The following is a 14053-nucleotide window of genomic DNA, read 5'->3' on the forward strand; positions in this document are numbered from 1 at the left end:
CCCACTCTTACACACCCTCTACTATTTACATAAAAACTTTCCACTCCTTTTAACAACCTACCATCAAGTCTATACGTCTTAAAACAGTCCACAAAGTCTCCTCATCAATTCTATTACACGTTTCACTAAATCTATGAACGCCCAAAACATATCATTACATTTTGCTAAATACTTTTCACGCACCTGTCTGACAGCAAACACCTAATCCAAGCATCCCCTCCTCCTAAAGCCACATTGCTCATCACCAATCACTCCTTCTGTACCCTCTCTAACTCTCTTAATTAACACTCTACCATACACCTTACCTACAGCACTCAACAGACTTATTACCCTAAAGCAAGTACATTCATACTTATCACCCTTGCCTTTATACAACGGAACAACACAAGCACTTGCCCAGTCAATTGGCACCATACGGCTCACAAAACACACGTTCAGCAATCTTACTAACATCTCGACAATAGTCGCTCCACTACCTTTCAGGCATTCCACAGCACACTTATCCATACCCACAGCTTTCCTTGCTTTCGTCTTCTTTACCATCCCCTGCACTTCCTTCATCGTGATCAAAGAATCATTCAACTCCCCCAACACATATATTCCTTGCACCCTTCCATCTGTCACATTCTCAGCCTGCCTTTCCTCCTCGACATTTAACAAACTTTCAAAATACTCCGCCCATCTATTCCTTACTGCATCCATCTCAGTTAAAATCCTTCCATCCCCTGCATTTACTTGCACTATCTTCCCAGATTCTGCATTTTCACCTCCCTTCAAAACATTTTCTTATTCTGTTGAAAATTCTCAGTCAACTGCCTACCCCACCTCTATCTTCTTCCAATTTAGCATCAAACACAGCCCTTCTCGCCCTATTCCTCATTTCCTTATACCATTCATATGACACTCATCCTTCCTCTGCAGCCATACGTCATATGCACATCTCTTCTCAGTCACAGCCATACTTATTTCCGAGCACCACCATTCACTTCCCTTTCTCACCGCACCACCCACTCGTCTCACACCACACACCTCTTCCGCATGCCACACCAAAGCACTCTTAAACAACTGCCATTCCTCCTCCACACTGCCATTTTCCTGATCTTTCACTGCGTTCCACTCATCTTTCAACTTCTCCTGATACTCTATCATTTCTCTCTTATCCAACTCATTCACTTTCAAACCTCCCTGCCACACCTAACTCTCCTACCTCTCACCCACCTTATACCTACTCTCAACTTTCCCTCCACCAGGTAGTGGTCAGACATACTTCCACCCTCCCCTCTAGAATCTCTCACATCCAACAATCTTCCTCTTACATTTCTGAACACAACCACATAGTCCATCAATGGTCCATCAACAACCCTTCCACCCTCCTGTCTTACCCATGTATACTTATAAATATCTTTCTTCTCAAACAAGGTATTTCCAATCACCATCTCTCGCTCAACACACATCCCTATCATTCGTTCCCCATTTTCATTTCTTCCAGGCACACCATGCATACCAACTACACATTCAACTGTTACATTTCCTACTCTAGCATTCAGATCTCCCATCATTACCACATTCACATTTGCTCCAAAACTTTGCAGACACTCATCAACATCATTCCAGAAAGACTCCCTCTCTTCTCCATCCCTTTCGCTACCAGACCCATATGCACTCACAAACACCCACAACTCACATCCAAATTTCGCTTTCACCCACATCAGTCTCGATGGCACCTCCTTCCATTCAGTCACCCACTGCTGCACTTCCGGGCTCACTCACAAGACCACACCTTCTCTCGCCCTTCCTCTATCAACACCTGACATCCTTCCATTCACACTTCCAAAGTTAGACTCACCTTTCCCTTTCATTTTTGTTTCACTCAGAGCTAACACATCCAACTTTCTTCTCACAAACATTTTCCCAATCTCCTCCATTTTATCCTCAGTCATACTATATCCACGCACATTCGAAGACACAATCATCAGGGTACGGATATAACTCAATCCGCCATCCCTCTTCTACATTACTAAAATCTATGCCTTGAATTAAGGGAACGGAGATTATGATCGTTTTTTTTTTCTATGTATTTTAGGCGACTAAAAGGGTTTAAGATAGGCTGTTGATCAGTAATTAAAAATAGCGGAAAAATTGTCACGGATTTTGATGGTCAAAGACCTAACAAATTACACTTTTCAGCTGGGTGTCTTAAAGTTAAGAGGCACAGATGATGAAATAAAAGAGTTAGCCTCAGCTTCTTGGGGGTACTAAATATATATATAGACAGGGTGAGACCAATTGGAAGATAAGTGTGCGAGAAAAAGGGAGTCTAGATTGGAAATGCGTGCTGGGGCAAGTATGAATACTAGAGAATAGAATTTGACTGCACTACTGTACGTAAGACCAAGGAGGATGATATAAAGGGCTATGAGCCAGATTCATCTGGGACAGTTTGGGTAAGACTGAAATAATAATAATAAAGAAAAAAATGACTATGCATATATGCACCGAATAAGAAGTGTGCGAATAGAGTGAAAGAGGATTTTGGGGAGAAAGATGAATTATTTATGGAGATGTTCCATAGAAGTGAGAATTCTCTGAAAGGAGAAATGAATTGTACAGTGTTGGTAATGCAAGAATAATCAAGGGGGAGGGAGTCAGTGGATTGTAGCAACATAAGTCTCTGGGAATGGTGGCATCTCCAATGATAACTGTACTGGAAAGAGTTTATGATTACATAATACCATCTTCAGGATTTCAAAATACCATCTTCAGCCAAAAATGCTCCAAAGGTATACATGGAAAATGGATAGAAGACGGGAAACGGAGTTATTTAAGCATAAGATATTGACTTTTGCTTGTGTGTGGATGGATGAATGCAGAAATCAGTGTCGATATTAGAACTAATAAGGGAAAAAGATGTTGCTGCTCTGACCACTCATGTCTAGGATAATTGTGCAGAACGAGGGTGAACAGAGGTGAGAGGAGGTCAGATGGAAATCCATGCTGCAAAAGAAAGTAGATAGGCTGCAGGAGGAGGGAAGTGAAAGGAGCTCAGGAGAATGTGGAGGGGCGACTGGGTACATAGCCTATATAAAACAGATGGAGGGAGTAGAAAGTGTGATAAAGATGAAGCTTTTGAGGATACGAAAAGAGATTAGGAGGGGAAATGAAATATGTGCTGGAGTGGGTAGGTAAAACTAGCTGTTGAAGGAACGAAGAAGGAAAATGGTGACTGGATAGAAATAGAGAAAACAAGGGTGTAGAGAGAAAAGAGAGCTGCATATTGAGAAGGGGGAGATGCGTAGAAGCTAAAGACAGCCAGTTAAAAAAGAATGGCGGAGTTTTTTAAAAAAATGTTTAAAGTGTGTGTGTGGGGGGGCGGGGGGGTTGTAAGAAACTGCCTTGGAGGGAAGCCAAAAAAGCAGGACGGTGACAGGGGAGGTAGTAAAGGAGTAAAATAAGAGAATGGCAGAATGCTAGTGAAGAAGAAAGAGAACCTGAACAGATGGAGAAAACATTGTAATGAGATATGTTTTGAATGGATACCAAGGAAGTAAGACGGAAGAGGTTGAACGATAAAAAGGGCAGAATGCTAATAAAATAACGATAATAAGCTGAAGAGACAGAATATTATAATGAGATAATATGTGAAAAAACCGAAATCAGCAATAATATGGACAGAGCGTGGCTACAAGAAAAGATGGAAAAGGGAAAGAAGGGGTCAGTAGCCCGGTAGTGTGTGAGAAGGTGGCCAAATAGAGAATGCACCATTGACTGAGGAGTGTCTGTGGCGACATGTTGAGTAATGGAGGAGTGACAGAGATTGAATGGATCTAAAAACCGTGCGCTATGACCTGGGTGAATAGCAGAATGCCAGAAAACTAGAAGTCAGGTATGAATGTTCTGTATAAGGGAAAAGAAGGATCTGCAGGGGCAATCATCACTCAGTGCGGTAGCACTCCGTAAGTAGGAATGGTGCAGCTCAAAATGGCGTCCTGTACTATAGGGTATAGGAGTATTTAGGCGAAAACGGTCGCAAAACCCAGTTCTAAGATTATGAGCTAAAGACCTCCGGTACTAAAGTGCAAAATTACTCGCAAAATCTTGATAACCTTCGTATGAGTCGCAAAATGGAACCGGAAAAATATCTATTTTGTTCTTTCTTTCTTCTTCATCAGTCATAACTCCAAAACAAAAAGGCGTACGCGAGCGTGCTGTATACCAAAACGCTTCTGGTCAAGTGTAGATGTGTCTTTTCATGTTTAGAAAAGCATTCAGGTTACGGTTCGCGAACTACGGCCTGAAAACCGCATCGCGGTCACTCGTAAGCACGTCATTTTGCGCAATATTTGATTAGCCACAGCTCGCCTACAGCTAAAGAACGTACCAAAACACTTCTTTTCATCCTCGTTCTAGTCTCTCAGTAGGCTATGCGTGTAACCATCCAAATCCAACACTTGCTTTCTGCATAATCATACTTCCACAAAAAGATCATAAACTGGAAAACAACAGTTTTCTTCTGAAGTGATTGTTAAGAAGTAAGAATGGCAAAAGGGCACAGATAAGAGATGAAAAAAAGCACAGAAACAAAAGAGCATTCACTATGGGAGAATGTTTGTAGACCTTTACCGATTACATTTCACACTTTAGCCACAAACTAGTAGCTGATGGAAGGTAGTAATGGGTATAGGTCTCCAAATCTCCTTCTATCCTGAATGTTCTCTTGTTTCTGTGTTTTTTTCATCTCCTATCTGTGCAATTTTGACATTCCTACTACCTAACAATCATTTTAGAAGAAAATTTTTGCTTTCTAGTAGGGATATTTGTCTTCTAATCATTGTAGAAAAGATAATATTGTATGATAGCTATCACCTAAGTGGGGGAGAGCGTCGAGGATATGGCAGGATGGATATAAACGGGTTGAAAGAAAATGTAAATATAAATAGTGATAGTTCTTGAATAAGACGGCGTGAGTGTGTGATGTGGTGAATGGAGAGTGACTGCATATGGTGAGAGTATATGCACCTTGATTCAGTGGTGAAAAAAAAAGAAAAAAAAAGAGGCATCTGATGGAACTGAAGAGTACGGTGGTCAATGTTATGAAGGCTTTGACACGAATAGGGTTTCAGTTTTTTGACCGTGCTTACATGAAAGAGGCTGGGTATTATAACCTTGCATTTCAACATCAAAGACTGAAAGCTATTCTTGGTATTTCATCTCCATTTAGTTTTCCCGGGTTAATTGTTATATAAATGTGAGGACTTTTTCACTGTTTCCGCTATTTTCTTGACTTTCTTATGGGCTAATACATCTTAGAAAAGTAAATTCTTACCAGTGTGTCGCTCTTCAAATCATACATTTGAGCATTTTAAGATGTTATAAGGCATTCTGTAAAGTGTATGTATACATTCTTTGGTATATTTCATGGGATAGAAAATCCTCATAAAAGTAATAAATGTATGCACCGACATACGAATACAGTCATTAATAAATCCCTATCCAAACACAATTTAGACACTACTCAGTCAATAATCATAGGTAACAATACCCATACTCAGTCTATGTTTCTACTATTAAAGATTAGATCATCAGTAAAAATTGATATCCCCACTACAAGACCAGGTGTTCAGCATGACTTCAAAAAACGCGGACTAGAAAGCAACCTTACCCATACGAGCAATCTGTTGGGAAAAGGAGCGAGCTTCGACTGTCTGAACTTCCGCTCTACGTGATGTTCTTTTTTTTTACTTATATATATATATATATATATATATATATATATATATATATATATATAGAGAGAGAGAGAGAGAGAGAGAGAGAGAGAGAGAGAGAGAAAGAGAGAGAGAACAGAGCACTGAGGATGGGAAAAACTGCCCAGCAGCCAGTCTCAGCAGTAACTGAAAATGAAAAATTGCAAAAATTTGTTCCATCCTCCTGTTAATGATTCACGAGTCATCGTACTGAACAAAATGCCAGAGGGCTGGGAGCAGGCAAGAAACATATCTCTTGGGTAAGGAAAACTGGAAATCATGGAAAGTTTTACTGCAAAGCGTGACGAGCGTTTCGACAGTCTTAACTGCAAATGTGAATTTGTTGCCTGCTCTGACTAAAGCTGTCCTCATGGTTTGCAAGAAGGAAGCTCACATCAACTATCAGTGTTCTAAGGAGAGAATGAGTCCTTCGGAAGAAGTTGCTTTTATCAGAGGACAAAGAGACAAAAATGGATCTATTGGACCTGATCAGATAGGGTTCCAGATCTTCATGAACATTACAAGCAAGTCAAGAAACAAAAGCGATTGTAGGAGGAGAAAAAACAGTCTCTGAAAGTGCGGTAAACAGATAGATGAGATGAATAAGCAACAGTCCTTGATATCATCTGAATCATTGGAGCTTTTTGAAGATGATGACCATGATGTGCCTGTTCATGTTGTTCCAGATAAGCTCTGTTTGAAACCCAAAGCACATTCACTAGTAAAAAAATGGGAGTACAGAACTTTAGAAGTACAGTACTTAATGTTGTCCTGCAGAGTATCAGGTATGACGTTTGCCTTCATCCTACAGCTGTGCTGATGGATGCATGATTGATCACTAATGAGCCTAAGAGACTTGTAGTTGGCCACAGCAGGTAAAGAGGGGAAAAGGAGAAATTTGTGAAGACACATAACCAGAAGTTCCATGACCGATGCAAGGAAGAACTTTTTTTTTTTTTCATCAAGACACACAAAAAGTTGATACTCAAGGCAGAGGAATCAGACAGACAGTTTTCAGGCATGGTCAGAGTGGAGTATTACTTTCGCTTCAGCGAGCCAGGCGGACAGTATCTCTTCCACTTCACACCTGAGAAAGCCTCAAGACAAGGAAACATGCTGAGATCATCGCAGACAATCTCTGGAATTCATTAGAAATAAATACATTGACAAGAGCTTTCAAGTCATTGGTGCTGACTCCACAAATGTCAACACTGGCTAGGAATGTGGCACTATGCACTGGGGAGAGATGAAGTGTGCCCCTATGCTGAACTGGCTGGTTTGTGCTCTCCATACCATGAAGTTACCTCCGTGACAGTTGTAACAGCACTGAATGGCAAAACCCTATCAAACAAGCACTAAGGAAGATGCTTGACCCTGCCACAGAGCCAGAAGCCAATCCTTCATAATTATACAGTACAAAGGTACACACTGAAGAACCTCTTGTCCACTCGAGTCATGAAGTCCAAAAGGATTCTCGCTGATCAAGGCTATGGTTATGAGATTACACAGGGAATCAAAACAAGCAACTTGCCAACAGACCTGGCTTTTCATGAGACTGACCCTGAAGTTACTCAAGGTGGCTGACAACAGCAGACAGACTTTACCGGATATGGGTATCAAAGAATGGCCTTAAAGGAAAACATCTGAATAATCTGAAAATGATAATGGAGTACATTGTGGGTGTTTACTATCTTTGCTAATTCAGCATTAGTGGAACACTCCTGGATTCAGGGCCTTCACTACACTCTGTTTCAAGTGCAGCAGGTATACATATGCATATATATATATATATATATATATATATATATATATATATATATATATATATATATATATATATTGTTATGGAACAGAGAAAGATAACGTACACTTTAAGTGAGAATACTAAGAGTCACTACTGTCCCGTAAAGTTCCAGGTTCAAAACAAAAGAGTTAGGTAAAATTACAAGTTAAAGTTTAATGCTCAAACTAACAACAAAACATTCAGGACTCATAAGGATAATGTAATGGCAAATAAACAGGTTAAATATATGGTTAACTGCAATAGTCTCTATTAACACGAAATTAGCAAGAGTAAATTTATCTAAGTCAGCCCTGATAAAATGAGATACCAGATAATACTCAGTGAATGCCAGATAAATTATTACAGATACAAACTATTATCAAAAATGACTGACATAAAACCCCACATTAATCACAAAGACCTCACTAGGCCTAAGAATCAACCCTATGCTACACAGTACAAGAAAAAATGCAACAACAGTTATACTCAAATTACACACAGCTGCTAGATGTTTGGAGATTTCTTGAGCACTCACAATAATAATATCTGTACAGGGGAGGACAGAGATGTGAACAAAATGAGGAGCAGATCTAAGTGGCAGTGATGCAGAGACTGAGCTCATTATATAGGGGCCAGCAGAGCTTGATACAACTTGCAAGAAGGACGCGCAAATGAAGCCATGGGGACAAAAAGCTGAAAATCCCGCTCTGAATAACAGAGAGAACGACTTACTCTACCATAACGGTAGAAGGGGGGGACTGAGGCAGAACACGCTCGTGATCAAACATGCAACAACTGTGCATTAAAATTACACAAAGGATGATGAAATCATAGGCTATGTAACACCTCCCCACAAAGAAAAAAGAAATTTACAAAGGAAATTTCTTATTACTCTAAAACAATCTGTATATGGCATTACAGCACATGCAAAAGTTTTTCCTAATGTTACAAAACATGAGATCTCCCTAGCACGTTCAGTCATAGGTACTTGCCAGTATCCCTTTAACAAATCAAACTTACTTATGTACCTAGCCTTTCCGATCTTGTCTATGCAATCTTCCACGCGAGGGAGAGGGTAAGTGTCTGTTTTAGTTATCTGATTAACACGTCTGTAGTCAATGCAAAGCCGCTTTGACCCACCTGGCTTAGGGACCAGAGCGACAGAACTCCACTCGCTCTGACAGGGCTCAATCATCTTGTGGTCCAACAGGTAGCCAAGCTCCTTCTGGATGAGAGGAACTTTCACTGGGTTCACACGGGAAGGAGGCAATTTAATTGGCTTTGCGTCTCCAACATCGACATCATGCATCAACACAGTGGTTCTTCCTGGAGTGGCACGGAACACTTGCGGGTACTCCTGCAGTAATGCCGAAAACTCCTGCCTTTCCTTGGGAGGTAGATGAGAAAGCTTAGTCTGGAGATCATTCATGATATCATTATTCTTCCCCAAACTATCACTCAGGCTCATACTGCATGGGATAGCTTCACTTGCAGACTCGGGTGGAACAGCTACAGCGCAGACTGGATTATTTTCGTCCCACCAGTGATATAACTTTAGCATGTTGATGTGACAAAGTTGCTTGTTCTTTCTACGATCTGGTGTGGCGATGACATAGTTGACATCATTGAGCTTCTTCTCCACGAAATAAGGACCACTAAACTTGGCTTGAAGAGGTTGCCCATGAACTGGTAGCAGAATCAAAACCTGATCTCCTGGCTGAAAGTGGCGTAACCTGAACTTCTTATACCAAGTCTTCATCTTCTCCTGAGCAGCTCCTAAATTCTCTCTCGCCAGCTGTAAAGCAGTGGACAGCCGTTCTTTGAAATTCATCACATACTCCAGCAGGTTGGCGTCATCTTCCTCCGACAGCCAGCATTCCTTGAGTAACTTAAGGGGTCCTCTTACTTCATGGCCAAACAGTAGTTCAAAAGGTGAAAAGCCCAGTGATTCATTTGGAGATTCTCTTGCAGCAAACACAACGAATGGAAGACCTTTATCCCAGTCTTTCTGATGTTCCAAACAGTATTTCTTGAGCATCGATTTGAGTGTTTGATGATATCTCTCCAACGCTCCTTGGGTCTGGGGATGGTAAGCTGAAGACGTGATCTGGGTGATGCCCAACTCTTTCAGAGACTGCTTGAAAACATTTGACATGAAATTACTTCCTCGGTCTGACTGTACCTCCTTGGGCAGACCAAACTTTGTGAAGAACCCTAGCATTTCCTTAACCATGCTCTTTGCTGAGATATTTCTAAGTGGAATGGCTTCAGGATAACGAGTAGCCATATCAATCAGGATCAACACATAAGAAAATCCTGAAGAAGTCTTAGGAAGAGGGCCCACAATATCCACCAACACACGGGTGAAAGGCCCCTCAAAAGGAGGAATGGGAACTAGAGGTGCAACCTTTTCGGTCTGATTACACTTCCCCACAACTTGACAGGTGTGACAAGACTTACAATACCAGGAAACATCCCTGAAGATACCTGGCCAGTAGAAGTGTTTCAAAATGCGTGCCATAGTCTTCCTCACTCCAAGGTGTCCTGCCAAACTGGAATCATGAGCCACTCTAATGATATCCTGCCTACAAACACGAGGGATGACAACTTGATGTACAACCTCCCATTCACAGTCGGCTGATGCTGTTGGGGGTCTCCACTTCCTCATAAGTACTCCTGACTTTACATAATAACAAGTAGAAGCACCGGCTGACTCTTCTTCACTGTAAGCAGAGTTAGCTAGACCTTTCAACTCAGGGTCAGCAACCTGCAACTCAACCAACTCTTCACGAGACAAATTATCAACACTACGGGGTACTGCCTCATCTGGTGAGTGGTCCAAATTAGCAAGAAAAGTGTCAGCTAGGATAACATCATCATCATCATTATCCTCTAAATCACCAGTAACTTTAGACTTAGCCCTAGTGACAGCACATGCAGGGAACACATCAGGGACATCACAATCCTGGGCCGCAGCCACTGGCTCACTAGACAACTGAGGAGCTGGACAAACTTGACTTCCACCAATATCATTTCCAAGTAAGAAAGTTACACCTGACATTGGGAGTGTCTCAACCAACCCAACCATAACGGAACCATTAACAAAACCAGACTCTAAATTCACTCTGCACAGAGGGACAGAGAAATAATTATTCCCTACACCTTGTAAGATTACAGTTTCATCAGAGGAATTAACATTAGAGCCTAGAACACTGGTCAGCATAAGGGATTGGCAAGCACCTGTATCACGATATATTTTAACTGATTTCCTGTCATTACTGTCCAGAGGACTGACAAAACCATCAGACAGGAAATTAGCACATGAAGTCTTGAGAGTGTCACCCACGTTACTGCTCAAAAGAGGAGCTCCATCATGAGAATTTAAGTTACCCCTCAAAGCAGGTTCAGTTAACTCAATTAAAGAATTCTGGGAACTCTCAAGAGTGGACACTAGACCAATTGACTGAATATTTAAAGACTCCTTTTTGTTCACATCACCCTGTCTCCTGAAACATCTCTCCGTAGTATGACCAAGCTTACTACAATAAGTACATTTACTTTTCTGAAATCTAGAGGTGAAGCTGGTATTTACTTCCTGAGAAACATCATCTTTATTCTCTTTCCTGTTACCTGTACTCTGAGTAGAGGCAACGTACTTACTCTCAGCTTTCCCTTTTTCTCTAGAATATCTCTTGTGAGTGAGAACATACTCATCAGCTAAAACTGCAGCATCAGACAAATTATCTATTCTTCTCTCATCAAGATATAGGCTTACATCTTTATAAATACACCTCTTGAAGTCCTCCAGCAAAATCATCTGCTTAAATTTACCAAAATCAGAATCCACATTCTTAGAATTTAACCACTGCTCTAACAGATCTTCTTTGATTTTTGCATACTCAACATGGGATTGCTTATCTTGCTTGTAAGTTGTCCTAAATTTTACTCTATAGGCTTCAGGAACAAGCTCATAGGCCTTAAGAATCAAGCTCTTAACTACATCATAATTATCAGATTGATCCTGAGGCAAAGATGCATAAGTTACTTGAGCTTTACCGGTGAGAACAGTTTGAAGGAGTACTGGCCAATTCTGTTTGGGCCAATTAAAACCTGTAGCTACCCTCTCAAACAACTGAAAATACTTTGTTAAATCAGATTCATTAAAAGGAGGGACAAGTTTAACATTTTTAGCCACATCAAAATCATCAGAGCTAGATGATCCAGTTCCACCTTGTTTCATGCGATACTCATGGTCTGCCTGAATCCTAGCAAGTTCAATTTGTGCGTGAAACTCAGCCTCCTTAACATCAGCCTCCTTAGCACGTGCTTGAAATTCAGCCTCCTTAGCTTTTGCCTCCTGCAGGGCTAGCTGTAACTTAGCTAATTCAATCTGCGTTTGCTCATTTGGAGGAGTTACATTAAACAAGCTTTCATTAATCATGTCAACAATTTGATCTTTAGAATGATGAGAGTGAACTGCAATTCCCAATTGTTGAGCAACAAGCTTAAGTTCATTCTTTGTTCTGTTCTCTACATCCAACACTGTTTGCACATTTGACAAAAAATCTTTGGTTTCATCAAGTGTAGTAATAGTAGACATAATGAATAAGTAACAGTCACGAAATATCAAGCAATATCCTTATGATAATATCCTGAATATCCTGATATGAGGTCGCCAAATTTATGTTACGGAACAGAGAAAGATAACGTACACTTTAAGTGAGAATACTAAGAGTCACTACTGTCCCGTAAAGTTCCAGGTTCAAAACAAAAGAGTTAGGTAAAATTACAAGTTAAAGTTTAATGCTCAAACTAACAACAAAACATTCAGGACTCATAAGGATAATGTAATGGCAAATAAACAGGTTAAATATATGGTTAACGGCAATAGCCTCTATTAACACGAAATTAGCAAGAGTAAATTTATCTAAGTCAGCCCTGATAAAATGAGATACCAGATAATACTCAGTGAATGCCAGATAAATTATTACAGATACAAACTATTATCAAAAATGACTGACATAAAACCCCACATTAATCACAAAGACCTCACTAGGCCTAAGAATCAACCCTATGCTACACAGTACAAGAAAAAATGCAACAACAGTTATACTCAAATTACACACAGCTGCTAGATGTTTGGAGATTTCTTGAGCACTCACAATAATAATATCTGTACAGGGGAGGACAGAGATGTGAACAAAATGAGGAGCAGATCTAAGTGGCAATGATGCAGAGACTGAGCTCATTATATAGGGGCCAGCAGAGCTTGATACTACTTGTAAGAAGGACGCGCAAATGAAGCCATGGGGACAAAAAGCTGAAAATCCCGCTCTGAATAACAGAGAGAACGACTTACTCTACCATAACGGTAGAAGGGGGGGACTGAGGCAGAACACGCTCGTGATCAAACATGCAACAACTGTGCGTTAAAATTACACAAAGTATGATGAAATCATAGGCTATTTAACAATATATATATATATATATATATATATATATATATATATATATATATATATACATATATATATATATATATATATATATATATATATATAATCTTTGCCACGTTTTCCCTGCAAATTTCTCTATCTCATCTCTCCACCTCCTGTCTGGCCTTTTTCTGCTACGCTTACCATCTCTTGGTGTCCAGTCAGTCAACCTCTTGCTTCATCGATTATCCCTTGTTCTTGCTACATGGCCTGCCCACCTCCATTTCTGTTCTTTTATAACTTCTATAATATCTTTGACTTTAGTCTGCTCTCTCACCCAAGTTGATCTTTTCTTGTATCTTAAAGATATTCCCAACACTGACCTTTCCATTGCTCTCTGAGAACGAATTAATTTATTTTCCATCGATTTTGTCAGTTTCCAAGTCTCACAACCATACGTCATAGCTGGAATTATACATTCGTGATATACTTTTCGTTTCATACAAACTGGCAAGCTATTTTTCATAATGTCTCTATGTTTACTGAAGGCTTTCCATCCAATTGTAATGCGTCTTTTTATTTCGCTATCATTATCTTTCGTTAATTTTAGTATATGTCCCAGGTAATTGTACTTCTCAACTTCTTCAAGAATTTCTCCACTTATTCTTATGACGCTGTTTGGAGTTTGAGGATTAAACATTACTTTAGTTTTACTCCGGTTCATCTTTAGCCTTACTTTGAGACTTTCTCTGGTCAGGTCATTTAACATTTCTTGCAATGTCTCTGCTTTTTCTGAGATTAGGACAATGTCATCTGCAAATCTTAAATGGTTTAGCTTTTCTCCATCTAAGTTTACTCCTTTGTTTTCCCAGTCTAGCTTTCTGAAAATACTTTCTAGGCATGCTGTGAATAACTTTGGTGAAATTGTATCTCCCTGACGCACGCCCTTCTCATTCTTAATTTTCTCTGAGTCCTTTTGTAATTTAACTGTAGCAGTCCCTCTTTATATATGTTTTCGAGCAGTGTTACAATGTTCTCATTCACTCCTTGTTCTCGCAATGAATTTATAATTGCTATGTGCTCCACTGAGT

This window comes from Coenobita brevimanus, chromosome 47 (assembly GCF_032717465.1).
Source record: "Coenobita brevimanus isolate Jiangsu-jjx chromosome 47, ASM3271746v2, whole genome shotgun sequence".
Classification (NCBI taxonomy): Eukaryota; Metazoa; Arthropoda; class Malacostraca; order Decapoda; family Coenobitidae; genus Coenobita; species Coenobita brevimanus.